The sequence below is a fragment of the Hoplias malabaricus genome, chromosome 9 (assembly GCF_029633855.1).
Source record: "Hoplias malabaricus isolate fHopMal1 chromosome 9, fHopMal1.hap1, whole genome shotgun sequence".
In the NCBI taxonomy this organism is placed as follows: Eukaryota; Metazoa; Chordata; class Actinopteri; order Characiformes; family Erythrinidae; genus Hoplias; species Hoplias malabaricus.
The window spans coordinates 4130750-4156640 of NC_089808.1; the positions used below are offsets into that span (position 1 = coordinate 4130750).

At 39.4% G+C, this 25891-nt stretch overlaps 2 long non-coding RNA genes and 9 other non-coding genes across 11 annotated transcripts; 2 read left to right on the top strand and 9 right to left on the bottom strand.

Annotated features, from left to right (window-relative positions):
- Positions 1–2507: 2507 nt before the first annotated feature.
- Positions 2508–2581, bottom strand: trnan-guu (transfer RNA asparagine (anticodon GUU)). Its single transcript has one exon. It is a non-coding gene; the product is annotated as a tRNA-Asn (tRNA).
- Positions 2582–2885: 304 nt separating this feature from the next.
- Positions 2886–2958, bottom strand: trnak-cuu (transfer RNA lysine (anticodon CUU)). The gene has a single exon. It is a non-coding gene; the product is annotated as a tRNA-Lys (tRNA).
- A 518-nt stretch (positions 2959–3476) lies between these two features.
- On the bottom strand, positions 3477–3550 carry trnan-guu (transfer RNA asparagine (anticodon GUU)). The gene has a single exon. It is a non-coding gene; the product is annotated as a tRNA-Asn (tRNA).
- A 1202-nt stretch (positions 3551–4752) lies between these two features.
- Positions 4753–4825, bottom strand: trnak-cuu (transfer RNA lysine (anticodon CUU)). The gene has a single exon. It is a non-coding gene; the product is annotated as a tRNA-Lys (tRNA).
- A 500-nt stretch (positions 4826–5325) lies between these two features.
- trnak-cuu (transfer RNA lysine (anticodon CUU)) lies at positions 5326–5398 on the bottom strand. The gene has a single exon. It is a non-coding gene; the product is annotated as a tRNA-Lys (tRNA).
- Positions 5399–5782: 384 nt separating this feature from the next.
- trnan-guu (transfer RNA asparagine (anticodon GUU)) lies at positions 5783–5856 on the top strand. The gene has a single exon. It is a non-coding gene; the product is annotated as a tRNA-Asn (tRNA).
- A 617-nt stretch (positions 5857–6473) lies between these two features.
- Positions 6474–6546, bottom strand: trnak-cuu (transfer RNA lysine (anticodon CUU)). The gene has a single exon. It is a non-coding gene; the product is annotated as a tRNA-Lys (tRNA).
- Positions 6547–10352: 3806 nt separating this feature from the next.
- Positions 10353–14007, bottom strand: LOC136707780 (uncharacterized). The gene is made up of 3 exons (XR_010804243.1): positions 13733–14007; positions 13515–13604; positions 10353–10648 (listed from the first exon to the last, which is right to left on the bottom strand). It is a non-coding gene; the product is annotated as an uncharacterized lncRNA (long non-coding RNA).
- Positions 14008–18089: 4082 nt separating this feature from the next.
- LOC136707910 (U2 spliceosomal RNA) lies at positions 18090–18280 on the top strand. The gene has a single exon (XR_010804274.1). It is a non-coding gene; the product is annotated as a U2 spliceosomal RNA (small nuclear RNA).
- LOC136707779 (uncharacterized) lies at positions 18220–25840 on the bottom strand. Its single transcript, XR_010804242.1, has 7 exons — positions 25703–25840; positions 20489–22011; positions 20243–20330; positions 19870–19992; positions 19549–19744; positions 19089–19467; positions 18220–19008 (listed from the first exon to the last, which is right to left on the bottom strand). It is a non-coding gene; the product is annotated as an uncharacterized lncRNA (long non-coding RNA).
- LOC136707898 (U1 spliceosomal RNA) lies at positions 24223–24386 on the bottom strand. Its single transcript, XR_010804262.1, has one exon. It is a non-coding gene; the product is annotated as a U1 spliceosomal RNA (small nuclear RNA).
- Positions 25841–25891: the final 51 nt, after the last annotated feature.

Consider the following 25891-nt stretch of genomic DNA (forward strand, 5'->3'; position numbering starts at 1 on the left):
CGACAGATAGTTTACTTATTTTACACCGTTTTTTCACTGTCTTCTTTATTTTCTCCAAAGAGCCATTCATGCGCAGAGAATTGTTGGTAACGAAGAATACGTCTGTTGCGCCCTTCAAATCGCTCCAAACGTATGGAATCAGATTTGTGCCAAAAAAAAAAAAAAAGAATCGCACAAAAAATCTCAGACGTAAAACTTATAGCTTGTAGATACGTTTTTGAGTGATTGCCCAGGGCATTTTGGACTGCGCATGCGTATTTTTTTTTTTTTTTTTGAAAACCTTGTTTTCTTGTATGTTATATTTTTGCTGAATTGAACATTATCATGCGATACCTTTTACCTGCGACAAGAGAGCACCCTAAACTCTTATTTAGCGTTTTATTCAATGTAATGGAGCAGTCTGACACGGTTTCTGACACTTGGAGATTTATTACCCCAATTTTTCAAAAAGAACGAATTATTACACACTTAGTAAGTTCATTATTGCTTGTTAGAAACCATTATTGCTCAATATGACTTTTCATGGCCCAAACATAAGCCATGCAATGTATATTTGTAGTAATTTATAAAATATACAGTATTTTTACCAAAAACCTATTGTGGATTCCCAAAAAAAAAAAACACTTTGTCGCAGCACATGTAATGCTCTATTGAGATAAATTTGGAACACTCAAAATTTTTCTGGTAAATTTCTACATAAAGATCCACATCTGAGCCACAAACTGGATACCAGATGAAGTTTCTACAGTCACATAACGTGTAAACAAACAAACAAACAAACAAAAAAAACTGAGCGTCGAAATTTCTGGGCATTCAGGAGTCAGTTGGTAGCATATGTACACTTTCTTATGGTCAAAAACCACATATTTTTCTACTTTAAAGGGATAATTTACACAAAATACCAACTATTTTAATTTATTCCAGTTAGAAAGTTAGAAAGTAATACACATTCAAATTTGGTCAAATTCAGCAAATGGCCAGTTTACAACCTGTTTAAATATTGTCTTTGTATAAGCACACCAAGGTTGGCGTTTCTTTTGCTTACCCACCCATTTTAAAGGTGCCTCACTGGCGTAACAGTAAAGTGCTTGTTTGCTGCCCTTGGGGTTGGCGGTTTGAATCCAGCACAGATCACAGTTTATTTCAGTTCCACCACATTTCCCTTCCTCATTTTCCTCATTTTCCTAAACTTGAGTTACCTACTCAATGAAGAGCAACTTCCTTTTATTTTTACTGGTGTGTTAAATCGGAACCCTTGAAATAAGTCAGTATAAATCTAGTTACATTATATTATTAATTTCTTTTACCTTAAAAAAACGGACAGTATTTATGAACCAAAATCTGCAGAAATGTCACATTCAGGTTTACTGCCTGTAGACGACGAGTTAACTGGTTTGGTAGCATCCAAATATTTGCTTGTGTTTTGAAATTAAAGATGAATAACATTTAAACATGTTTATTTGGACTGGTTATAAAGTGACCTAATCTGTGCTCCCAATGAGCTAAATCAATGTTTCAGAAAATATTTAATATAAATAATTTCTTGTAAACAATAAAAACAATCGTAAAACATTTTAATTGAAAAATATTACAGCAAATAGATTCCGAATGTCATGGACATTCAGACTGGAGATGTCTGAACTAGTGTAGTTGCAGCATTTTTGGACCTATTTGGACAAAAAGAACTATTTGGATTAGTTATTTGTGGGGAGCTGAGGTAATGCAATTTTACCAAAGGACGTCAGTAAAATTAATGTTTGTGAATTTCCACTGGATACGTATTTAACGTTCGAAACACGATAACACGTAAATACCTTAGTGTGTTAACACGAAATTATACGCTACGTGTTAACACGGAGAATCCAACACGTTTAGAGACCAACGGCGTTCCATAATATTACACGATAACAGCACTCTGACCGAATGTCTTCAGGTATCACTCCGCAAAATACATGTAACCAACCTATCAACGACGCCCGGGTTTACAAGACAGAACCTGGACTTTTTCCCCCAACGGGAGCAGGTTCATTTTCCGTTCGCGCACTTTATTTCTTATTTCTGTGATTGTGTTTAACTCGAATCGCGGCGTCTTTTTTTTCTCCGGTTCTCTCGTTCGCAAACTCCGCAGCACAGCTTTGGAGCGATACTCTAAAATACTCACTTTTAACTTAAACAGTGAGCACTTGGCACCGTTTAGTGTATGATTTGACTACGATCTGAATTCGTTGTAAACAACGGTTAAACCATGATATTTTATTGACTTGATGCGTTTATCCCTGCTTCTGTCCTGATTTAGACGAGTTTAACATCGCACAAGATAAAGATCCAGAGTTCGTTGAAAATAGCAAAAAGAAATGTGTGACGGAACGAACCTATTTTTTTCTCGCGGAAGGGTTATGTACATACAAATACATTTCCAATTATCGGTCTTTTTAATCTTAATCTGGTAGGATACTATCAGAGTTTAATTAAAAGAAAGGAAGAAGAGGGAGGAGAAGAAAAGTCTTCGTCCCTGGGTGGGCTCGAACCACCAACCTTTCGGTTAACAGCCGAACGCGCTAACCGATTGCGCCACAGAGACTGGGTTGCACCTGGTGTCTAAAGACAGGACTTTCAGTTAATTCACTGTGGCTAGAGGCTTATTTTCAAATGATAAGCACTTTGTCTATGTAAATATATTATATTCAGAACGATATGCGAACGATCTTGCTCGCAAAGAATTTAATGGGTAAATGGTAAGGACATATCTCAGCCATCATGCTGCATGTTATTAGAAAGTGCCCTTCCTGGTTAAGGGAGCTAGAACAAAAAGGGAACAAGATCTCTACGCCTTTAGACTTCTCATTAAAATGCAGATCAGGCCCCACAAAGAAGGAAAAACATCTCGCCCAACGTGGGGCTCGAACCCACGACCCTGAGATTAAGAGTCTCATGCTCTACCGACTGAGCTAGCCGGGCTGACAACACAGCTTTTAAAGGAATGTTAAAATCGGAACCACGGAAGACGTCACGCCACAGCGACAAAACGTTGGCTATGTATCTACACCGATCAGCCATAAAGTTATGACCTCCTCCTTGTTTCTACACTCATGATCCATTCTCTCAGCTGAACCGATCATACAGGAGCACTTCTACAATTAAAGACTAGTCCATCTGCTGCTCTGCATAGTATTGCTGAGTGGATCAGGCACAATATTTAAAGGAGGCAATACATACGTGTTAAAAGCAGGTATACACCGTTATATTTAGGATTTTAAAAGTACAAATACATACTGTTCAACAACAAGGTACTATTGGTAGTTTTCACAGACCAAAAAACCGTTAAATGTGTGACGGAATGGAACTATTTTTCCTCGCGGAAGGGTTATGTACATACAAACACATTTTCATGATCGGTCTTCTTAATCTCAATCTGGTAGGATACTACCAGAGTGTGATTAAAGGAAAGGACTAAGAGGGAGGAGAAGAAAAACCTTCGTCCCTGGGTGGGCTCGAACCACCAACCTTTCGGTTAACAGCCGAACGCGCTAACCGATTGCGCCACAGAGACTGAGCTGCTTCACGGGGCCGTTAGTACTCCGCTTAAGAGACAGAGTAAAGTGTTTATTCACAGTGAAATACAGTAGTCAGCAGAAATTAACAGCACATGGACAAGCTTCCGTGACATTAATAAACACATTATATATAATAAACATGTTTTTGTTTAGAAGATTTGTGTGAAGACTACTTTTAGAGGTTCAAGGCTAGCATTGTATCTAAGCAATGAAATGAGAGTGGGATGAGAAGTACTGTTATATATGTAAAATAATAACAACAATAAAAGCACCCTTCCCAAAAACCTCATGAAAAGACAACAATATATGATGTCTTTAACATTTTTGATAATTTTGGTCTAAAATAAAAAAGCAAAGGTCCAGAGCCCGCGACAAAGCCGTACAGCAACTACACACAATACCATCGCATTAGAAGTTAAGACCTTTTTTCAACAAGCATTTAAATCCTAAAGTCAATTTAATCCTAGAATCTGTTGTAATAACCGCCCGTTTGTTGTAATAAGCCTCTAGATATTTGTGTAGGCTTGTTTCAGATTTCACCTGTCATGAAAATCTTATGTAGGTATAATATATTATTAAGAACAACGATATACAGTGAAAGTGTAACATCTAATTGCATCAACATTTTCCTCTCGATTGGTCAAACTACATTTTTCATTGGTTTAGCAGCCACTACTAAACATTATCTATTTTTCCTATGTGATAATTATGGTACATAAACTACAGAACTTTGCCCATAACACTCTCTTCAAGAGCACATAAGTTAAAATGAGATAAAATGGTTGATGCTGAATAGACGTCTCACTTTAACAAACTTATTCATTAATTCATACATTCATTCATTTATAGTCTTTAAACGCATGTCCAGTTCAGGATCACGGTGTGTCCGGCGCCTACTCAGAATCACTGCAAGGAAGGAACAAACCCTGGAGGCGCCAGTCCCTCACCGAGCATTAACAAGCTTATACTTTAACCAGAATTAACCCAAGTTGTCTGTTATCCATTCCTGTAGCTAAAATTCATGTTGTAAGGTTATCCACTTTATCCGTCAATTGCTCTGTTATTATTTGGATAGAAAGAAGCAGAAAATGCAACCAACATCTATGACCAAACTTTAGATGTGGCTGATTTATTACATAAATAAATAAATAAATAAATAAAAATAAAATACATAGTGAGTCTCAGAAAAAAAACACTTCGCCCAACGTGGGGCTCGAACCCACGACCCTGAGATTAAGAGTCTCATGCTCTACCGACTGAGCTAGCCGGGCCAGTGAACAGAGGGTTGAAACCTGGACTTACAAAGTTAATAGTGCATGTTGTTTTCAAACATTATTTATTTTTGTGCAATAAATTTCATCTGTGTTTATCTGCTTCATGAACTAGAGAATAACTGTCTGTACTGTGTTAGTAGGTAGCTCTGAACCATGTTAAAAAACAGAAGGCACCAGGCTTCTGCAAAAACACTAAAATTCTCAATAGATTTCTATAATGGAAATGATCACAGACATAACAGCGTTTTTTTTTTTTTGTCCACAACATAGACAAAATGTATATCACGCCGAATTGTGATACAAATAAACCCAACCACTAACCTGGACAGAGCTTGATTGTATTTTTATGTACACAACCGAAGCAAATCTTGTTATCTGCTCCAGTTTACTCCGACTCCATGGCACAGTTGAGTACAAACAAAGAGAAAAATTCTCTGTGCCTTTAGAATATTTTTGTTCAAATGCAGATCAGGCAGCACAAAGAACGGAAAACATTTCGCCCAACGTGGGGCTCGAACCCACGACCCTGAGATTAAGAGTCTCATGCTCTACCGACTGAGCTAGCCGGGCTTGAAAGTGTTGGACTGAAACATGACCTTACAAAGTTAGACAAGCATTAGCATCTCTGTACAAATGAAACTAGTGTTTCACTGCTTGATAAATTGCAGGTTCGTCTAACGCTAACCGTCTCACGATACATACAAAACAAGCCTATAATTAAGAAATGTCTCCAATCATTCACTGCTTATTAATGAATGATTCACTGCCTACCTTTATTGTCTTAAGAAGCCTACATGAGAAAATTAATGTTGAAAGGTTGCATCTTACACTGTGAAAACCCAAACCAAAAATTCAATAGGTGCAACGATATACAAAACTACTATTCTTAAGTTCATGCTTTTCTCTGCGTTTCTGCCTTGAAGTACACTCCTAACTAGCCAAACAAACAGCTCAGTCTCTGTGGCGCAATCGGTTAGCGCGTTCGGCTGTTAACCGAAAGGTTGGTGGTTCGAGCCCACCCAGGGACGGTAGATCTTTTACTACACAGACATTCAAAGGCTATTTGTATACAACCTGTTTGTAAACAAATATAAAAGAAAAAAAAAAACATCACAAAGACAATTAGCCTTTAAGATTCAGATTTCCAAAAGAGCATCATAGCTACAAAATCTCTGTGGCGCACTTGGTTAGCGCATTCTGCTGTTCCAACGAAATACTGTGCTATTGTCAAACAGCGCATTTCTTGACGTTTTATCAAGTGGCAAAAGCATGTATTTTCATTTATATAAATGTATAAAAGATTTAGAAAAAGTAAATGATCTGCAATTATTAAGTACCTCTTAACAGAATCACAGTCACAAAGAAAATGTAAACAGTTGTAATTTTAAAAAATAATAAATAAATAAAATAAAAATCTAAATTCTTGCACGTTTCTAAACTACCCTGATCACTGGAGCCAATGCCATCTTAAGTTTATTTAGAATAATTTCTCATTTTCATCTGCCAAAGTTCCAATACGACATCAAAGAATTTCTGAAGGGAAAAAGCATGAAATACCATCAGAGCCAAGCTATGTCTATCTCTAGAAAATAAAGAGATAGGGAAAAATAAAAAGACAGAGTAAGTCTCAGAAAAAGAACTAATTCGCCCAACGTGGGGCTCGAACCCACGACCCTGAGATTAAGAGTCTCATGCTCTACCGACTGAGCTAGCCGGGCTGGTGGACAGAGGGCTGAAACCTGGACTTACAAAGTTAGTAGTATGTACTTTTATGCAATAAATTTAGTCTGTGTTTATCTGCTTCATGAATTTGCGCAAAAATTCCCTTTTGTCTGAGGTGAGGAATTATAGAAAAAGTTTGAGAACCACTGACCTAGCCCCACTGGCACAGTTAATGCATGCTGAGTGCCACCAACTCCAAGTGAACTTTACATGCTTCATCACCAACAATCACAATGGCACCTCTACAGTGCATTTTCCCAAGTATTCTGCACTCTCCTTATACAAAACCACTGACTAGACCTTTCAGCTTTATCTGATAACTCCTTCACAGCTGTCCTTATTTTCCGGCCACTGATGCTGAACTATATTTATAACTATAATTATATTTGTTTGCCATTTGATTAACTTTAAAGTTTGAGGTGGATTTTTCAGATATGAAAAATTCGGATTTATGAAATTGAAGCAGAGCACAGCTATGTACAGCGTGAACAGTGTTTGACTTCTTGATGTACACAAAGGGACGAGTTGGTGTGTGTCAGTTCTACTCTCAAACCCCTCATCAAAGTGCTTACTTCAAGGAAGGGCTCAGAACAGTATTCCGTTTTCTTCAGGGACGTGTGATTTTCGCCCATTAGGTCACCGAAACATCATTAATGGAGAACTGTCACAATGAAAACACAGAAGAACATATATTATTTTTACTCTCAGGCAGCACTAAAACTGGAGAGGTATCAGTAAAGTGAGAGGATTCCATACCAACAAACTCAGCAAGGATACCAGTGACTGTTAATTTTATTAAAAACAATATTGCTCCATATGACTAAACCATAAAGTTGGAACTTTCATTGCTGCCTCCAATCTCTTACTTGGATATGACCAACCATTACTAACATGCAAACAGCTCCAAAACTTATGTCCCCTGAAATCCAAAGTTGGGTTTACATTTCACCTGAACGACTGCCACAGCACAGTCTTAAAGTAAAGGTAAAATGGCTGTAAATTGGAGGCCTTCAGTTTTTCTTCAGTGGATTCAGGTGTGTTTTGGAATGGAAAGTTTGGACACCTCTACATTAAAGCAAAATGCATGTTTTTTTTTGTTGGTGTTGTTGTTGTTTTTTTAAACTTCCCACAAAAACCACACAAACATAAACAAGACGTGGGAATGAGTTGGACCTAAGATGAAACCACCACCTGATTTGCACTTGAAAGCAGCATAAAATATAAACAATGTATATTCTATGTGAAAGAAAAATAATTGCATGCAATTTCAATAAAACAACTCAACATTTGTCACAGTAGTAAATTAACCTAGAATATGTTCCTCATTTTGTAGAGCATTTTGGGACCTTTTTAATGGCGTCAAAATAGGTTCTAAAGTTCTGAGAACCAAAAAACAGAATCCATAACCAATAAATGACATTTTGTAATTGAGAAAACTGTCATTAATATTGAGAGTTATAAAACAGGTTTGTAAACAGAATATTTTACGTCTATTTTGAGTTTAATATACTTGAAGAATCCTTTTTTCGCTTTTATTCCACTTTTTCTCAGTTGCGCTTCTCTCAGTCTCGCATTCGCCTACAGAAGTTTCTCGCTTTTGGTTTTTGGACCTGATTTGAAGGGGGGTGGGATCTAGACAGTCATTGGCTGCTGAAGATAAGCCCCACCCACTCAGCAGATTCCTCACACCCCGCTGGAAAATGGCCAACTGGCAAACACAGGTAAACCATATCAAATACTTTTAACGAATATATAACTTTTAGTAACGCACAGTTCGTTATAGAGTCTTAGAGTCAGACTATAACTGTTTAATCTAGGTAGCACGTTAATGTCCAACATTAACGTATCTAGCTCAATCGTTTTGTGGAGTACTACCAGGAACCACCTGTTCTGATAATGTCCTAACATAGCATATTCATACACGGCTCTCTGCATAAAACTAGGCACATGATCATGACATGAAGTATGTCAATTTTAATGTGTGTGTTCTGTACTACATCATCTGACAAATGTCCACACTAAGTTTGAAGTAGATCTGTTGTGGAGTTTTGGAAAGATAACCACATTGTTGTATATTGCAATTATTAATGAATACTTATTGAACTAACGTCTTATATTTCTTACTTGGATAACTTCTAAAATATCAGATGGCGGACCTGACCAAATTTAAGGACAAGGTGGACTTTTGTTTTGGAACTCACTTAATCATATTGTAATTCTGTACACATGCATATACACTTGGGACTGTATTTGTGATAGATCTGTTATTCCACTCAAATTTATTGTCGATCGTTGGACAAGAGTCCACACAAATCTTATAGGAGGTCTATGGTGAAAATATTTGAGGTTTTGAAACGTTAACAAGTATGGTGAAAATTTAGATCTGTGTAACTGATCACCACAATGAATACTATAATTATTAATTGATGTTAATATGTGTAAGTATTATTTTTACCCTACTTGTAATATATCCCTCATTACTTTTTGATTCTACACTACAATATCTTAAGTGTATGCTTAATGTATACTGCTTAATGTATTACTATGTAAACTATATCAACTGTATGAAGGCCTAAAGCTTAGAGAGTGTAACAATAAGCTTGAAATCTGAATTAAAACTTAAAACATAATAAAATATAAAACACAGTCAACAAAAGTAATGATGTAATGAATGCCTGTTGCTGGTATGTGTTTTTATTTAGCAACACAGGTTCGGTACGTGTGTTTCAGCTAAATCTTAATATTGTGATGCATGTCATGTACCTTGAAGAGTTATAATGAGATAGTTTTCTATATCACCTACAAGTTTTCAAAGTTGAGAGTGCTTAACGACTGTTTTTGATATTCACCAGAATGGATATTATGAATTATTATCTTCAGGAAAATTTACAGAAGGGCCAAGAGACACAGCCAGTGATTCAGGGACAGACCCCAGCAATTCAAAGGCAGACAATGGCTGTACAGCAAGAAATGAGCAGGTGGAAATTGGGTGCTGTTAGATTAGCAAGGAATGAATTTGTTGTTAACTGGTTTGATCAATTGGTTTCACTTGTACTCTTATTATTCAAGATGCTGATTCCAAAGGCCAAGAGAAGTTGACTGTCCCTGAGGTGCTGCAGTGGCTTACAGGACAATCTCACAGGCACCTGCTTCTGTCATAGCAACAAAGATTTAGAATAGTGGTCCATTTTGACCATTATTGCTTAGACCGCATGCTAGACCATACTGTATGCTATCCACTTGCGAGTGCATGTCCAAACACCATTACTTTCCCTACAGCTCATCTCAACAATTTTGATGAATTTCAGGAAAATTTGTTGATTTCAATAAGATATGGTTTAGGATTCTACAGGATCTGACTTCACATTCTAGCTTTTAGAAAAGCAGTTACTATCAGGGATGTAAGCCCTATTCTCTTCGATTGTATTCATGTAGGTAAAACAACTGTATGGCACCACTGTTAAACCCTCTATAATATTTCAACAATTCAGTAGGGTACAATAACATTTGTGGTATCATTACGAGCTAAACCCTGGTCCTGGATGCCCACTGCATATTTTGTTTCTCCAGCCCATCAATAAGCTCTTGCTGAACTGAAATGGGTGTATTTGGTTCCACAAAACAACAAATGTGCAGGACAGTGGGCTTCCAGAAACAGGGTTGAGAAGCCCTGACTTCTCAGTTCTAACACTGTTTTTAGTCTGGTTTTTTTTTTTATTCCACCTCTGTAGATATGAGATTGTTCAGAGATGAGCAATACCAGGTGTCAGTCATTTTACGCTCAATTTTGTTTTTGCAGACAACTGTCTCCTTGCTTATTCTTTATTAACTGTTCACTTTGTAAAACACAAAACAAACAAACAAAACAGTATTTGTACTGCTACAACTTAACTTTCAGTTAAAAAGTTTGTCACATACACATTACACTTTGTTTCCATGCAAAACAATTCAAGACCGTGATGTATATGTCTCGTCCATGGTTTTGTGATGGCCCACATGGGTTAACCTACTTGAGCAAGATCTTCTAGGCCTTGGCTAATGGCAATACAATCCCTGCAGCCACCTCCTCCTGTTGGCATTATCAAGGTCAAAGAGTCCCTAAACAGAAGCAAACTGTTACTCAAATGGTTTTCAGAGTTTTAACACAGCAGTCAGTCACCAACCCAAAAATCTAAATCATAATGATTACACTAAAGATACTTCAGAACAGTCTGGCGCGATGATGGGATTTTGGATGCAGCACATTTCCCAGAGTTGGTTGGGGGTTAGGTTTGGCTCGGTGTGAAGAGGATGGTTGTCCCAGGCCGCAGAAAAACTTTCTAGGTCTGCTTGGAGCCGGGGGCAAGAAGAATTACTGTGCAGTAAACAGGTGACTGCAGTCAGCTGGATCCAAAAATCCCTCTTCCTCCAGACTGTGGAGTACATTGTAGTAAGTGCTAGTGACACCCACCCACAGGTGGTCTATTCTGTGTAACACACACATATAGGTAAGGCTGAAATTGGATTTGGAGCTTACATTCTGTTGATTTCAGAGATGTTTGACAACGTCATATCAAATATTAAAACAATTATTACCTTTGTGTGGCTAAATGTGTATATATAAATTGCTTGATATGCTACAGTTTACTCTTCGGTGCCTTGTGGACTAATGTATAAGATAGTGACACCTTTGATTATGAACACTTTTGCCTGACACAAAGCTGCCTCTCCCACAGCCACGGACCATAAACATTCATGTAGCTATATCCACATTTTCACAACCTTGGTCTGCTCTGACCCTAGTGACACAAACACTGAATAAGTTACTACACAGTTCTGTTCGTGGATATTTACAATCTTGCAGAGCACATTTCCTGAATAAATCTGACAACTCCAAATACTCACACAGGTTATGGGAAGGCTCGAGCTGCTATACAGATTTCCATGAGCACAGTTGGTAGCTAGAATAAGGCACGAGTTCAGATATTCTCTGGGTATGAGATAATTTAAGATGGACTGTGGAAGTGGAAAAATTTGTTACATTATCTCAGGTCCAGAGAAAGTGGTGGTGTTTCTGCATCTTGTTAATATCTGGTCTCTTTTTTGCATAGTAGAGTTGAACACACCTTCGTGATCAATAAAGTATCTAAACTTCAAAATGTAGAAAACGTAATGTCACTTCAGATGAACACTGTTGCATTCTAAATAAATAATAAATAAATTTAAAATAAATCTGCTGCCAATATTCACATACATCAGCTATGTATCTTCAAAGGATTTTTAAAAAATGTAAATAGTTTTTTTTTTATTTTTATTAAGGTATGTTGTGTCATTCTATTAACACATTTACAAAGGTTGGGCCACACTATTTTATTCTATGCAGTGCAGGTTACAGGGTATGTTTCTAGTGGCTAGAAAAATAAAAGATGGTTAACTGAAATGCAAATGACTTGTTTCTATGAGGAAATTTTCAGTTTTGAGGAGGATGCAGAACTAGGTACATTATCTAAATGAACAGAACATGGTTAAAGCAAATATTGAAAATGTGGTTATGACCACGTGCTTGTTAGCACACAGACAAGTCAGACTATTATGAACACACCTTGTATCTATAAACTTTGTGGATGTTATCTGTTTCTCTGTATATTTTTATTAACCCCATTTTACCCTGTTCAATGCTAAGGAACCCCAATGGGACCACCACAGCCTGCAGAGACCCTGACAAGGTGGAAATGTGTAACCAACAGTGAATGGGCAAAAAAAGTGGGGATTAATAAATTATGCAGAGAAAGGCAAACTACAGCCTGATATTGCGGATCTACAAAGTGCATCTATATGATCTGTGCAGATGTTAACATCCACAAAGAGTAGTTTTACCAAGAATGCTCACAATAATGTGATTCGGCTGTTTTATTTGTGCTGTTAATTGTTCTTGTTCCATTTGTTCTTGGCAGTGTTTATTGATCTTTGTTCTGGAGCCTCTGTCCTGCACATCTTTGTCTGCTTCCAACACACCAAATTCAAGTAATCAGCTCAAAAACAAACCCTTTCAGAGCTGCAGTTTGTGTGTTAAAGAAGGCAATACACTACAATGAGCAGGGCAAGGGGTCCCAAAACCAGGATTAAGAAACATTGGTTCAACAGCTTTAAGATATTTGGCTAAGAAACCTAATTTGTAAAGAGGGTCGAACAATTTTGACTTTAACTGTATTGCAGCTATGTAAAGTAGAGGGTGCCCTGGATCTCAGAAGAAAAACAATGCTCTTAGACATGTTACATATTAAAAAAGAAATATATTCTTCAAGTATATTAAACTCAAAATAGATGTAAAATATTCTGTTTACAAACCTGTTTTATAACTCTCAATATTAATGACAGTTTTCTCAATTACAAAATGTCATTTACTGGTTATGGATTCTGTTTTTCGGTTCTCAGAACTTTAGAACTTAAAATCTTCCCTAGTATTTAACGTTATTAGCTAAATGTTCCATTGTGGGGCTTAGTATTTCACCCATGCACATATCACATTTGTATTTTTTCACCAGTGAAAGAAAATGAGCGAAAAGAATGTGCTCCAAGTTTAATAGCTCCAGTACAGCCTTTACCACAGTTGACTGCCAAAATGGCAGTGACAACAAACTTCTCGTCCGTGGCACGTCATGTGTCAATGTCCAACTGGCGGCTGTGAGAAGACAGCGTTGTGATTCACGTTTTAAATCCTGTACTGTGGGCCAGGCATTAGGCATGTTACTAATTGTTGATACACGGACTAACCAGCCAAACACAGAAACTCTAATACTATATCTTACATTACTGAGTTTTACATTTAAAACCAATGCGTCGTATTTTATAATTTCTCACCTCAATGACAACGTTTGTGGTGTCTCCCAATTCGGCTTAGCTTTGAACAATCAAGTGATTTACGACGACAAATATACTAAGCACACCGTACAGTAATATATTTCAATATCTAACGGCAACTAACCTTACTCTCCAAAAAGACGTAGCAGTTACTTGCTCTTCCTCGCCTCCGACAAAATGGCGCTTTCACGTTCACCTCCTCAAAATGTTGACTCTGATTTATTAACGAAAAATTGTAAATATGTAGTTTAGCTGTTGTCACTAACTAAACGCCATTACATGCTCAAAACCAGCAATAAATACAATTTCTTGAAGTGAGAATCTATAGACAGGTAGACATACCGCTAAAGAAAATGGCGGACTTGTTTCTCCACTCGTCGACAGGGAGCGATTAACCGACGACGAGCCTGTTTTACATTTTCTAAATATCCCAAACTACACCTTATTTCGCGCATTTTTAACAATCGCATCCCGTCTACACATAACGCAAATACATAAATGTAATTTTTGAAGTTGTAAAGCTTTAATTACCGCTTCCACACCGAGGCACGTTCACAAGCTTGAAGTCAAACGTCGCTGGTTAATCAACGCTTAAGGGAGCGTCCAAACGCCCTTCGTAGGGCACAAAACAGAACGAAAAATAGTACACGACTACACTACAATTATAACATAGTTTAAAAAGGGACGATTTTTGTTAATTTTGTATTAGTAAATTTTGAACGCACTTTATGACACCAGAGTAACCCATGAATTTGAAAAGGACAAACAAATAAACAAATGTATTTTCATTAACACGCTATATTTATGTTCTTTATGAATACTCTGTCAGTTTGAACCTGCTCATGATCCTAAGATAAAACAGCACAGCCATTACAAATGAGTTACATTTACACTATAGGCTCCCAATTAACCATAATTACATATTATCAGATGATATATATATAGCTTGATGTCTTTGACTAATCAGTGTAATGCACCTGTAAAGTCACTCACAAGACTACATTTCCCCCATTGTCTTTGGGAAGGTGTTGTTTTTCCTTCAAAGCCTCTTTGATCATCAGAAAGCATTTCCTACATAGACCTTTATATAGGACAGGAGTTTTTGGGGAAATCCACATCCGGGGAAAAACTAAAAGTGAAAGTATCAAAGGCTATAAAAGCTAAAGGGCACCTGCAGCTGAGTAGGACACCTCTTACACACAGAAGGAGGTAGATTCAACAACATGGGAAATATTTACAGTTTTTTCTTCAGTGAGGTAAGGCATATCTCTCTCTCTCTGATTTCTGCCGTCATATTAATTAACACATATAATCTAGGACACTCTGGATTCATGACCTATGCAAAGATCAATTTCCTTCAAATGTTTCTTTAAAATACAAGAAAAGCACAGATCAATCAATCATTCAACTGTCTGTAAACACTTTTAAATGCTTCTCTGAAAAACACTGTATCTTTGACATGAATCCGGTAACAAGACTGAATGCATTTTTTTTCTATAGATACATTAAAACATCCTAAAGGAAAGGAAACATGTAGCCTACTGAAAACAGTAGAAACATTACCTTACTCTTCCTTGCTCTACTGAAATCCTCTGAGGTGAATCATATAGAACTTTGCATTTCACCCACAACTGAAAATATCTGGGCTCCGGCATTGGGTAGAGCTCTTATATAATATAATGGCCAGTAGATGTCTCCCGCTGAAGGTAAGACCTGCTGGAAGGACAGTATGTCCCAGGTGGTCTGGGAATGCCCAGGGATCCCCCAGGAGAAGTTAAGTGAAATTGCATGTGTGACAGAGACGCCTGGGTTGTGTTGACTGCCCTGTTGCCACGGGAAAGAAAAGGAGATGATCATTAAAAAAGGTCAATTTTATACAGAAAAGAAGAAAGGCACTGCTGACAATAAAAAGACCAGTTTAATGATTTTTAAAATGACAAAAAGCAGAGCTGATTTCATTTTTACTGTTGCCTGAGCTGAGAAATCGCTGGCCTTTATCCTGCAGGGATATTCTCCCAGAAGCACTGATGAACTAAATGCCACAACTGAATAAATGACTAATTATATTTGCTAAAATATTATGAACAAGATGAAAACTTCATAAACATTGTGTGCACATATTTTACAGGTACAGCCCCCAGAAGATGTGACTGATGCACCAAATACAGAGGACCCAAAGCCAACTCAGAGTTCATCAGTACCTTCAGTAAATAGTAGAGATGACCTTCAGTGCAAGCAGAATGAAAGTAGGAAACGTTGGAGGAAATGCTTACTAGAAATTTTGTTTACAATTCTAACTTTTACAGTATGAGTTTGTCTCATGAAATTTCTAATTTCTAATTTCTCTATTTCAGATGAAACACTGAGCACAGACACCGCTGTTACATCTGATTGCATTTCTGAAGTGGAGAAGAAGAACATACATGTGATTTATGCTGGAAAATCCAAAGAGTTTTTTATTTTTCCTTTAGAAAAGATCTCAGTCTTGCTTCAGGAGGCATGTGTCTGGGCCAAAAAGAAGCCAGAGAACATGAACCTTGTTTTTAACGGTGAGTAATAAAATAATATTTATGGTAATGACCAGTGTCATTTATACCATTTAATGCAGGTGTAAAAAATAATATTTTCCAATGCAAGTGTTTGGTTTCATCTGGTCTAGTGACATATCCTATTGATTTTCTAAATGAAAATACATTTATACATCTTTCTCATACATTAGATTTCTGCACAGTTTAACTTGGAAAAAAAAACAAAGCTTGGGCAAAGACTATATCAATTTTTTTCATCATATGAACATGTTATTTCAAATAGCACTATTTTAATGGTGTGTATTGTTATTTTTCTATATTTTACCTGCAGGAGAACTTCTGGAGAAGACAAAAAAAATGTGTGAGTACCCCTGTCTACGAGGAGGATGCAAAGTCAACCTTATTCATGCTGGATGAAAGAGAGACGACCTGTATTTCACTGTACACTCACATCACACCACAGTGTGACAACGTAATGAAACCACAGCATCGTTCAGAGCAGATATAACCTCGATGTGAAGTCACATTAACAGACAGGAAATATATGAGTATATGGTTACATTTTTGTAAATGATAAAACACAAATCTGTGACTCCTGTTAGAAAACACTACCTTGTATAACGTAGCTGCTGTATGCTTATATTTCATATAACTGTTTTATAAAAACATCACACACTAAATGTCATGTTTATTGCTAATCATATGCTAGAAGTTTCTCTGGCTTTGAAAGTATCTATGGTGTAAATGTGTCATATCCTGTGCTGAACAGGACCCCTGTCCAGTGTGTTCCTGCCTTTCACCCAATAATTCTGGGTAGGCTCCGGACCCACCATGACCCTGACTAAGAGAAAAATCAATAAATGAAAATGAATGGATTAAAAACTGAAAAGCATTGATCTCTGACAAAAAAATAAAAGTGTTGCAAAGATGGTACGTTTCATTCTATTTACTTTTCCTCCAATTCTAAATGCCTCTGGAAGAGTTTCTTGATGAGGGCTGAATTCTTACTTACATACTAACGTACAGACAAACACGATTGGGTCCTCATTCTGCTCACCATGGTAATAACAGAAAGTCTACGTGGTATTGTCTTGCGTATATTTTATTTAAGCATTTCTCTGATTGTATACGAATCTGATTTTCACTATTCTGCAAACAATTTATAGCTAAATTCAGCGGCAACAAACAGCATTTGTGATCAGGCCTTGTCCCTCAGTGCTCAGCTGGAATGACCCAGACTAGTCAAATGATGCAATAGATAATAGAAAACAGGGGTGTACAATAAAACTTGTTTTCAATGTCAATATGTTGCTAAATGTGGAATGTATATATACTGGGTAAATCTGCAATGGCTCTGTAACATATTATAATATTATATTTTGCTTCTACACTCATTTCAAACATATATATATTGTAAGCCCATTACCTGGCTGAAATGCACTGTGCAGAATTTTGTGCACTGTAGAGCAGGGAGCCATTTACTAGATGATGGCCACTTATGGGCAGTGTACTTAGCCGTAACAGAGCTAAAGTGTCAATACCATGCGGTAGGTGTGTAATTCGTGTCTGTACTAAAGATTTAGTCTAAGTAAATCAAGACAAAATGTTTAGCTGAGGAAACTTTAGGCCGCATGAGTTGTGTTCACTAGTTTCAGGGCTTTATTTTGCTCAGGAAGACGCTTTTAAATCGTGTTTTTCTAAATAAGTCTTCGCTAACTGATACAAATCTCACTCTCCAACTCTATTTTTGAACGGATCTTGCAGTACCACATCCCACCACTGGGTGGCAGTTACATAAATACAAAACCGAATATTTTATTTGTCTTTGTTCTATGTGGTCAGTTGTGGATTGTGTGACATAGTAGTCGCTGTTTTAGATGCTTTACTGTGTTTTTCGGGCTGTACAGAGCTGACAGTTTTGTGTAGGCTGTAATGAGTGTCCGCGTCTCTGATTGGACACTGGGGGAGCTCATTAACATTTCTCAGGCCTGAACGCCTTGACCAAGATAAACGTGTAGAAATACCGTTTTCTCTCGCGGAGTTTGAGTGTAGTCCGTGTGTCTGTGTTATTGTGTTCATTGAGGATATGGAAACGAAATGAGGTCCGTGTTTACCCTCCGCTTGTCGTGTGTCTGGAAGAATGACTCTCGAGGCTGAGGCCCTTTCTCAGTATCGCTTCTCGGCCTTTTGGCTAAGATCAAGTGTAGTATCTGTTCTTATCAGTTTAATATCTGATACGTCCCCTACCCGGGGACCATATATTAAATTGATTTTTGGAACAGGGAGATGGAATAGGGGCTTGCTCCGTCCACTCCACGCATCGACCCGGTATTGCAGTACTTCCGGGAACGGTGCACCTCCTCCTACTGGTCTAAAATAAGATCTGATATAGATTTATAAACACATTGCTGTTTATAGTGTATACTGTAAATGCTGTGTATATATAGTGTATACTGTAAATGCTTTATTGTGTGAGGTGATTTAAAGAAGCTCACGCCATTCTCGTCCAGTCCCGCGGGACCTTTAAGCTCCTCGATGGCCGGGTGGATGAGCAGGAATGGTTCTTGAGCCCCGAGTGTGACCCTCTGCACATGGTGTTTCAGCTGCTCCCTAGAAATGTAGCAGTGGACAATATCTTCATCTGATACAGACTCCAGCGTTCCCAGGTCCTTGACCCTGACAGCTGTGATGAGCAGCTCCAAGTCTGTGTGATTGTAAGCCATCGCTGCCCCAGCTGTCGCAGACTTAAACATAGCATTCTTGGAGTGAGAGTCTGTGCGGATGGCTGCATCGAACCTGTGGATCCAGTGAAAGATGTCCAGGCGCACAACCATCCCATTATCCACTCAAGGCTGGAACAAAATCTCCACTGCTGTTAGGCCATGTGCACAGCAACAACCACGGTCCACATACAGGATTTTGGGGACGGGTTGATTGGCCCGCCGGAACCTGTCCATGACCCCAAGGCTTCAGCTTTTCCATAGACTCCTCACACGTCAACACAAAGGAAACTCTCTGGGAGTGCTCATTTCCAGTGGTGGGGAACCTCTCAGCTGAAGCAGCACCCTCCACAGACCGCTTCTTCACAACCTAAACATGTTAAAAAGTGATGTTTTTAAAATAATGTTAAAATGTTTACCATTTAAAAATATATAAAATCTAAACAGTACCATTGTGTGTTTTGCATCGTGTTGCACATTAATTTGATCTACATATCTTCTTGGTGGAATCCATTTTGAGAACGGTGCCAAGAGAGGAGAGGATCTGGCTCCTATAATCCTGCACGTTGTTGGCCTCTGCTCTTAAGAAAACATCGCAGGAGCCGTGCAGAGGGACGCTCTCTTGCAGGAGGCGGAGCTTGGGAATTGTGCCCTAATGCAGAGACGATCCCTCGGGTTCCACTAAAGTCATGAAGAGCGTGGTGTACAGGTCTTACGCTGAAGGTACTCCTCAACATGATTCTCATGTATCTGCCGCCACACCTTGACCATAGTGTTCCCTTCGGTCCGGTCTCTCAGCAGACGCACAACGTTCTTATCCACACCACTCCTGTAAGAACTATCATAATCAGTATGATTTGAGTGACTAACTTAAATGTAAAACGCACAGCTCATATTCAGTATACTCAGCTGTTTGATGGCTTGAGGATGGCTGGGAACAAAGCTTGATGAGCCTCGCTAAGTTGTGACAAAATAGCGGCATCTCATGCCAGCCACCGACCAACTGTGCCACCTTCTCCACTTCTAGCTTCCTTTGTACAAGCTCCACAGCACAGAACCTCAGTCAACAGTGGGTACCAGTTGGACACATCACAGATGTGACGTACCTGATGTACATATTGTTGAAAAAAGGCTAGCAGCATATTATTTTATTTTTTTGCATGTTTACATATAAAGCACTAGGTGTTCCATTGTAATCCAATAATTCAGACATAAGTGAATAGAGATTTACCCGATGGTGGTGGCCAGACTTGTTAAGGTGCACATTCCGTCCTCTACCCGCACACTCATCACCTCGAGGGCACTTCAGGGTGTAACTCCACACTCCAACAGGGCGCCACACAAAAACATGGCTCTGAAAAAAAGAGCTGTGGAGTTGGCAGACCCCCCCTGACATAGCCGGGAGGTTCTGGTGGGTGAAACCACATGCGGTCAGATTTTATAACCCGTCACCTTTTGATCAGACCCGTGTTGTTTGAATGGGTGCTTAGTTATGTTCATGGCCTGAGAACACTGGGACGGGGAACTTCAGAAACTGGGTGCCACATTCACCCATTAGTTTTGTATTATGAATTATTATTTATGACTAACTCTATCTCACTTACCTTCCAGACGCTGGCATGTGGCTAATAATTCTGTGTCATCACCTGGCCACGAGGAACGATCACACCTGGAGGTGCTTGCTTCTGGGTGCTGAATGAGAAATGTATTTAAGCGTTTAGATTTTAAGACGTGCGTTTTAATGAACAAAATAAACAAATGCATTCAGTGGACATGAGTAAAACATCACTAATGCTCTTATGCACATTTAATATGGTATTGTACTCTCTCTATGATTTTGTAACACTTACATGGTCCATTCATTCATTCATTGTCTGTAACCGCTTTTCCAAGTCAGGGTCGCGGTGGGTCCAGAGTCTACCTGGAATCATTGGGCGCAAGGTGGGAACACACCCCGGAGGGGGCGCCAGTCCTTCACAGGGCAACACAGACACACTCACACCTACGGACACTTTGGAGTTGCCAATCCAACTACCAACGTGTGTTTTTGGACTATGGGAGGAAACCCACGCAGACACAGGGAGAACACACCACACTCCTCACAGACAGTCACCCGGAGGAAACCCACGCAGACACAGGGAGAACACACCACACTCCTCACAGACAGTCACCCGGAGGAAACCCACGCAGACACAGAGAGAACACACCACACTCCTCACAGTCACCCGGAGGAAACCCACGCAGACACAGGGAAAACACACCACACTCCTCACAGACAGTCACCCGGAGCGGAAATCGAACCCACAACCTCCTGTGTGACTGCGACACCTACCTGCTGCTCCACCGTGGCGGCACGGTGGCTTGGTTGTGAGCACGTTCGCCTCCCAGCGCTGGGATCTTGGGTTCAAGTCCCATCTGGGTGGAGTTTCTTTGTTCTCCCCGTGTCTGCGTGGGTTTCCTCCGTGGTCTCCGGTTTCCTCCCACAGTCCAAAAAAATGGAGGGTAGGTGAACTGGCTTCAGTCTAACTGTCCTGCTGTGTGAGTGAATGAGTGTGAATGTGTGTGTGCCCAGATATGGATTGGCACTTTGTCCTGGGTGAAACCCTAGTGCCCGATGCAGTCCTCGAGGTGGACGGTCGTTCCTGGTCGAGAGCTCTTCTTCTCGCCAGTGTGTGGATTGAGTGTTCTGAGCAGTGTGAACTGTAAAGCGTCCTTGGGTATCTAGAAAGGCGCTATATAAGTGTAATGATAGATAACGATAGACTTGTGGGAAGCTCTTTGCACGTTCAGTGAGGAAGTCTTTCACCCACTGGTTCAGCACCTCTTCATTTTCTGCAGCTGTTTGTCACTTCTGAGCTGTGCTTGTGAATTATGCTGGAATCTTATACACCAACGTAGTACTGTGATCATTAATATAACTGTGATTGTGATGAGTTCTGAAACTTCGCAAAGACTTCAAATTAACTACAAAAGCTATTGTCAGTGTTATGTATGAAGAGAGATTCAGGAACTTATTTAAAGCATGTCGTTATGTAAATGCAGAGCCTACAAATGGTATTAAATGAAGCGTGCGTACTATTTCACAAAGCCCACATCATTTGCCACAAGCCAGTGGAATGGGGCATGTTCACGCTGGTCAAATGGCACCACCAGGTTTCCCAAGCACTGCTGACGTGATGGTGCGGGGATCCCTTTGGCATGCAGTACGTTTTCTGTGTGGCGTAAGGCAGTGGATTGATCCAGCAGCTGCCAGGGGGGGATCGGGACGGTCTACTTCCTTCTCTTTAGTCCCCGTCAAAACTGTCTGTTGTCTCTTGGCAGGGGCGTCTGGGTTTTACGATGTGGATCACTGGTGTTGCCATCTTGAATTATACTGAAGAAGGAGAAGAAAAAACATTAAATTATAAAGATACAGCTCAAACCAGCCTTTGACTGGAAACACAGACACATTCAAATTTTCTTTTTAATAATGATTTTTCATGGCAATAAGAAAGTAAATTAGAATATTATGTCTCTATATAAAATACCTTGCCCTGTCTAGTGTGTTCCTGCTCTGTCTGTGTCTCCCTTGTTTCCTCTGTTTCTCTCTGTGTCTCCTCCTTAGCTCCACCCTCTTGTTGGTCCTGCCCCCTCGTTATCTGACCCAGGTGTCCCTTGTCTGTGTTGTGTGTTTAAGTTCTTCTGTGTGACTACTTCTTGGTTGGACATTTCTTTTTCCCTTCTTATGCCGGCTTTGTCTGTCTGTTTCTTGCTCTGCTCATGAGTCACTGTTTGTAGATCGGTCCTACTGTTTTTACCTGTCTGCATCTTTCTCATTTGTTAGTACTTTTGTATCTCTAGTCAGTCTTTGTCTCTCTCTCTCTCTCTCTCATCTATTTCCCCTTCTAGTGTCTGTGCTGTTTGGTCTGTTTAGCTGTCTATCTGTCTGTTTCCCTCTTTAGTCTGTTTGCCAGTGAAAATACCAGATAAATAAATGACTTTAACTGTGTTTATACAATCATTAAATATTTAACTTTACAATGAGAAGGTAGACAGGTTTAGGATCAGTCCTACAGAGCATTTAGTATTGTGATATAGTCCTGGACTGTGCTTAATCCCTGTCTGGAGGACCACCCCAGTGTGGCTGTGTTTTTAAAGACTTTTTGTTTTTTAAACCACTCGGTTAAGTTGGTTAAATTCGGCCGTTAAACCAAAATAAAAAAGTCTAAGAGCTGAGCTCATCTACCAGCAAACTGAGTTTGAGTAAAATCACTAAACACATCTATACTTTAAAACTGTTTAATCACCGTTAACAAGAAAAGTCAATAATTCAGGTTTAAAATGAATGAACTACAAACCGATGAATGTCTGTAATTCAAAACAGCAGCGCTCTAAAGTAAAGGCGGGCTTTAGTGTCTTTGAGCGGCGATTTCACGAGCTACTAAAGAGAAGACATTGTTGAGTCTTGTTCTGACAGTCTTTGTTTCTCTGGCTTTAGTGAAGTGGAGATTACACGCTTTTCTTATCGTAGAAGTAATATGACTTTAGTCAGAATGTAAATCAAAGTCAAGTCTGTGCTAACGTGAAAGGAGGTGAGGCACAGTAGTGTATGTAGATGAGCTATGGTCCATTTGCCACATTGTTAACCTTTAAAGGAACACTATGTAGTACTTCTACCTTAAAATTACAACTTCTAAATTATTGTGATGTTCCATGGACCTGTGACAGGGAGAGTACAGCCTCTGTGGCTGCTAGGCCGGGTCCTCTGCTGGTTTACTACATTAAGCAACTTCTGAATCACAGGGCGGAGGACTCTTGACAGAAATGGGTAACACTTAACGGCACATGGCTCACGAAAGAATGGTTGCCTAGCTACAAGAAGAATCTAGCTCTGTATTCCTGGTTACGGACAGTATATGGCAGAGAGCACAATAATTAATACTGGACTGAATTTACAGAATACAGTGAGCTGAAACGGACATGAGGACACAAGTTGGTGCAGTAAGTATTTGGTGTTAGTTGGTGATAATTGTGTTGACGGAAGTGTTATAATCAGTTTTTAAGGGTTAATCGGATTAGTTCACTTTTTTTGTTAGATATTTTTTGAAGTTTTTGTGAAGATCTTTGCATTAAGAAATACTTTCCAGAGAGTTTCCCTCCATGCAGCTCATCACACCTTCCAGAAGGGAGAGGCAAATGATGTACGAGAGAATGATTACAGGAGCCAAAGCCTCTCCGGTTCTGACACAAAGACCACTTCCATCTCATCTGCAGACCTACCTCCAGTCTTCCCTCCACCAGAATGTGTGACCACAACCATGTAGCTGCTGATTGGGTCTACACTCACTGCAAAGTTAGACTATAGACCAACAATCAGACTGCAGTTTGACTGTAGACCACCACCATCAGAGAGATTAACCAAACCGCCCCTGGAGTTAGAGGTGGATCAATATTTAACTGCTCTAATCACTAAAATACGCAGTAAATATCAGTTAAAGTATTCATAGCAAAAGGGACAGTTCTAAACTCTGAAAACATTCTCTCAAAGAAGAACCCTTCTCCTTATGTTAAGAATAATTTACAATCTTTCTTTGACCAGTGAAATCAGGGGAGAGCGCGAACGCAGTCCCCCACTACCACAAATTATGCAGTCGAGATTCCCACATTTGGGGAATTCGCAGGGGTCAGCACAACCGGAGTGCAATGGCTGAGCCTCACCCTGGGTGAACCACCTTCTTGATCATGGTATCTCCCCTGCCAGGTAAGTATGAGTTCCACACGCCTCGGAGAGACACCACACCGCGAGCTCACACTTTCACTCCGACGGTGAACGATTAATTCCTCACACACTTCAACACTGAACCCTGAACAAACACCACACACACAACTCAGCTTTCATTACTGTGTAGATACTGTTCACACACCGCGAATCAAAAAGATACATGTGGTTTATTTCTGTCGGAAACAACCAAACACGACGTCCCATGATGCACCGCTTCTGAATATGTAATCAGCGTCCTCCCGTTTACATTCGCCGTTTTAACACAGGACCATCTCGGTGTGAAAAACGGATGTGAAGCAAAGCAACACCGCGCCTTACACTCCTCAAAACACCACAGAACACACACGCAGAGTCTATTGACTTCATTTATATGTCCATTCTTCCTCGTGGACCAAATCTACAGAGAGAAAACACATCTAGTCATTACCACACACAGCGGACACTAGGTGGCGCACTCCCGTTACATTTACACAGACATTTAGCAGACGTTCTGAGACTTCAAAAGATGATATTTCCTCTTTTTCAGGGAATAATCATCTCCTCATCAGAACAGATTTTGCTAAAAGTACAGATTCTGTACTGCTCACAGTCTCATATAGACAGCCCCGTCATGGGTCCAGTTTGTGTGTGTGTGTGTGTGAGAGAAAGAGAGAGAGAGAGAAGGTTTAGGCCCAGTTCTACAGAGCATTTAGTAAAAGATATAGTCTCGGTATATGCTTCATTCCTGTCTGAATCCACCCCAGTGCCTGGGTATTTTTAAATGAGGGTGACCATATCTGAGTTTTCAAAAAAGAGGACTCATGGGGCAGGTTGGCAGCACAAACCTGCCCCATGAGTAACTATGCTGCTGTTTAATACATAAACAGATACTCGTTAACAAGATAAAAAACAAATGCCTTTTTGGACAGATTCCTTTCCATTCAACATCTGGCCCTAAGCAAAAATAATAAAATAATAATTTTGTCATTTCTTGACCGTTTATTGTCATTGAAACCTGTTATTTTCTGTTCACACCACACTTCAAAACTGAAGCCCATTATTAAAGTGACTTGTTTACACCAGAAAACTCAGGATCATGACAGAAACTGAGGAGTTTAACTTTTAACTGTGTTTTTTAAAACGTTACTAAAATCAAGCACCACATTTTATCAAACAGAAGTAATTAAGAGTTGATTAATGATTTTTTGTGTCGTTATAGGGACGGAAGTGACGAATTTCAGTTTTGTAAAATACAGAGCAGAAAGTGAAAGGCTCGTGTGACACAGAAACGCTTCCAAATACAAAGAAGACACTGAGAAATTACCTTAACAACTTTCAACACATTTCTGTTCGAGGCTCCAGTAAAACACTTGTGATGTGGAGCTCGGCTGAAATTGATGTAAACAGAAGAAGGTGCGCGCGGCGAAGTGTGTCCCATTTCTGCTCTGAGCTCCGACCCCTTGAACACTTGATCCCGGCGCGCCCCTTTTGCTCACACAAAACAACGTCATCA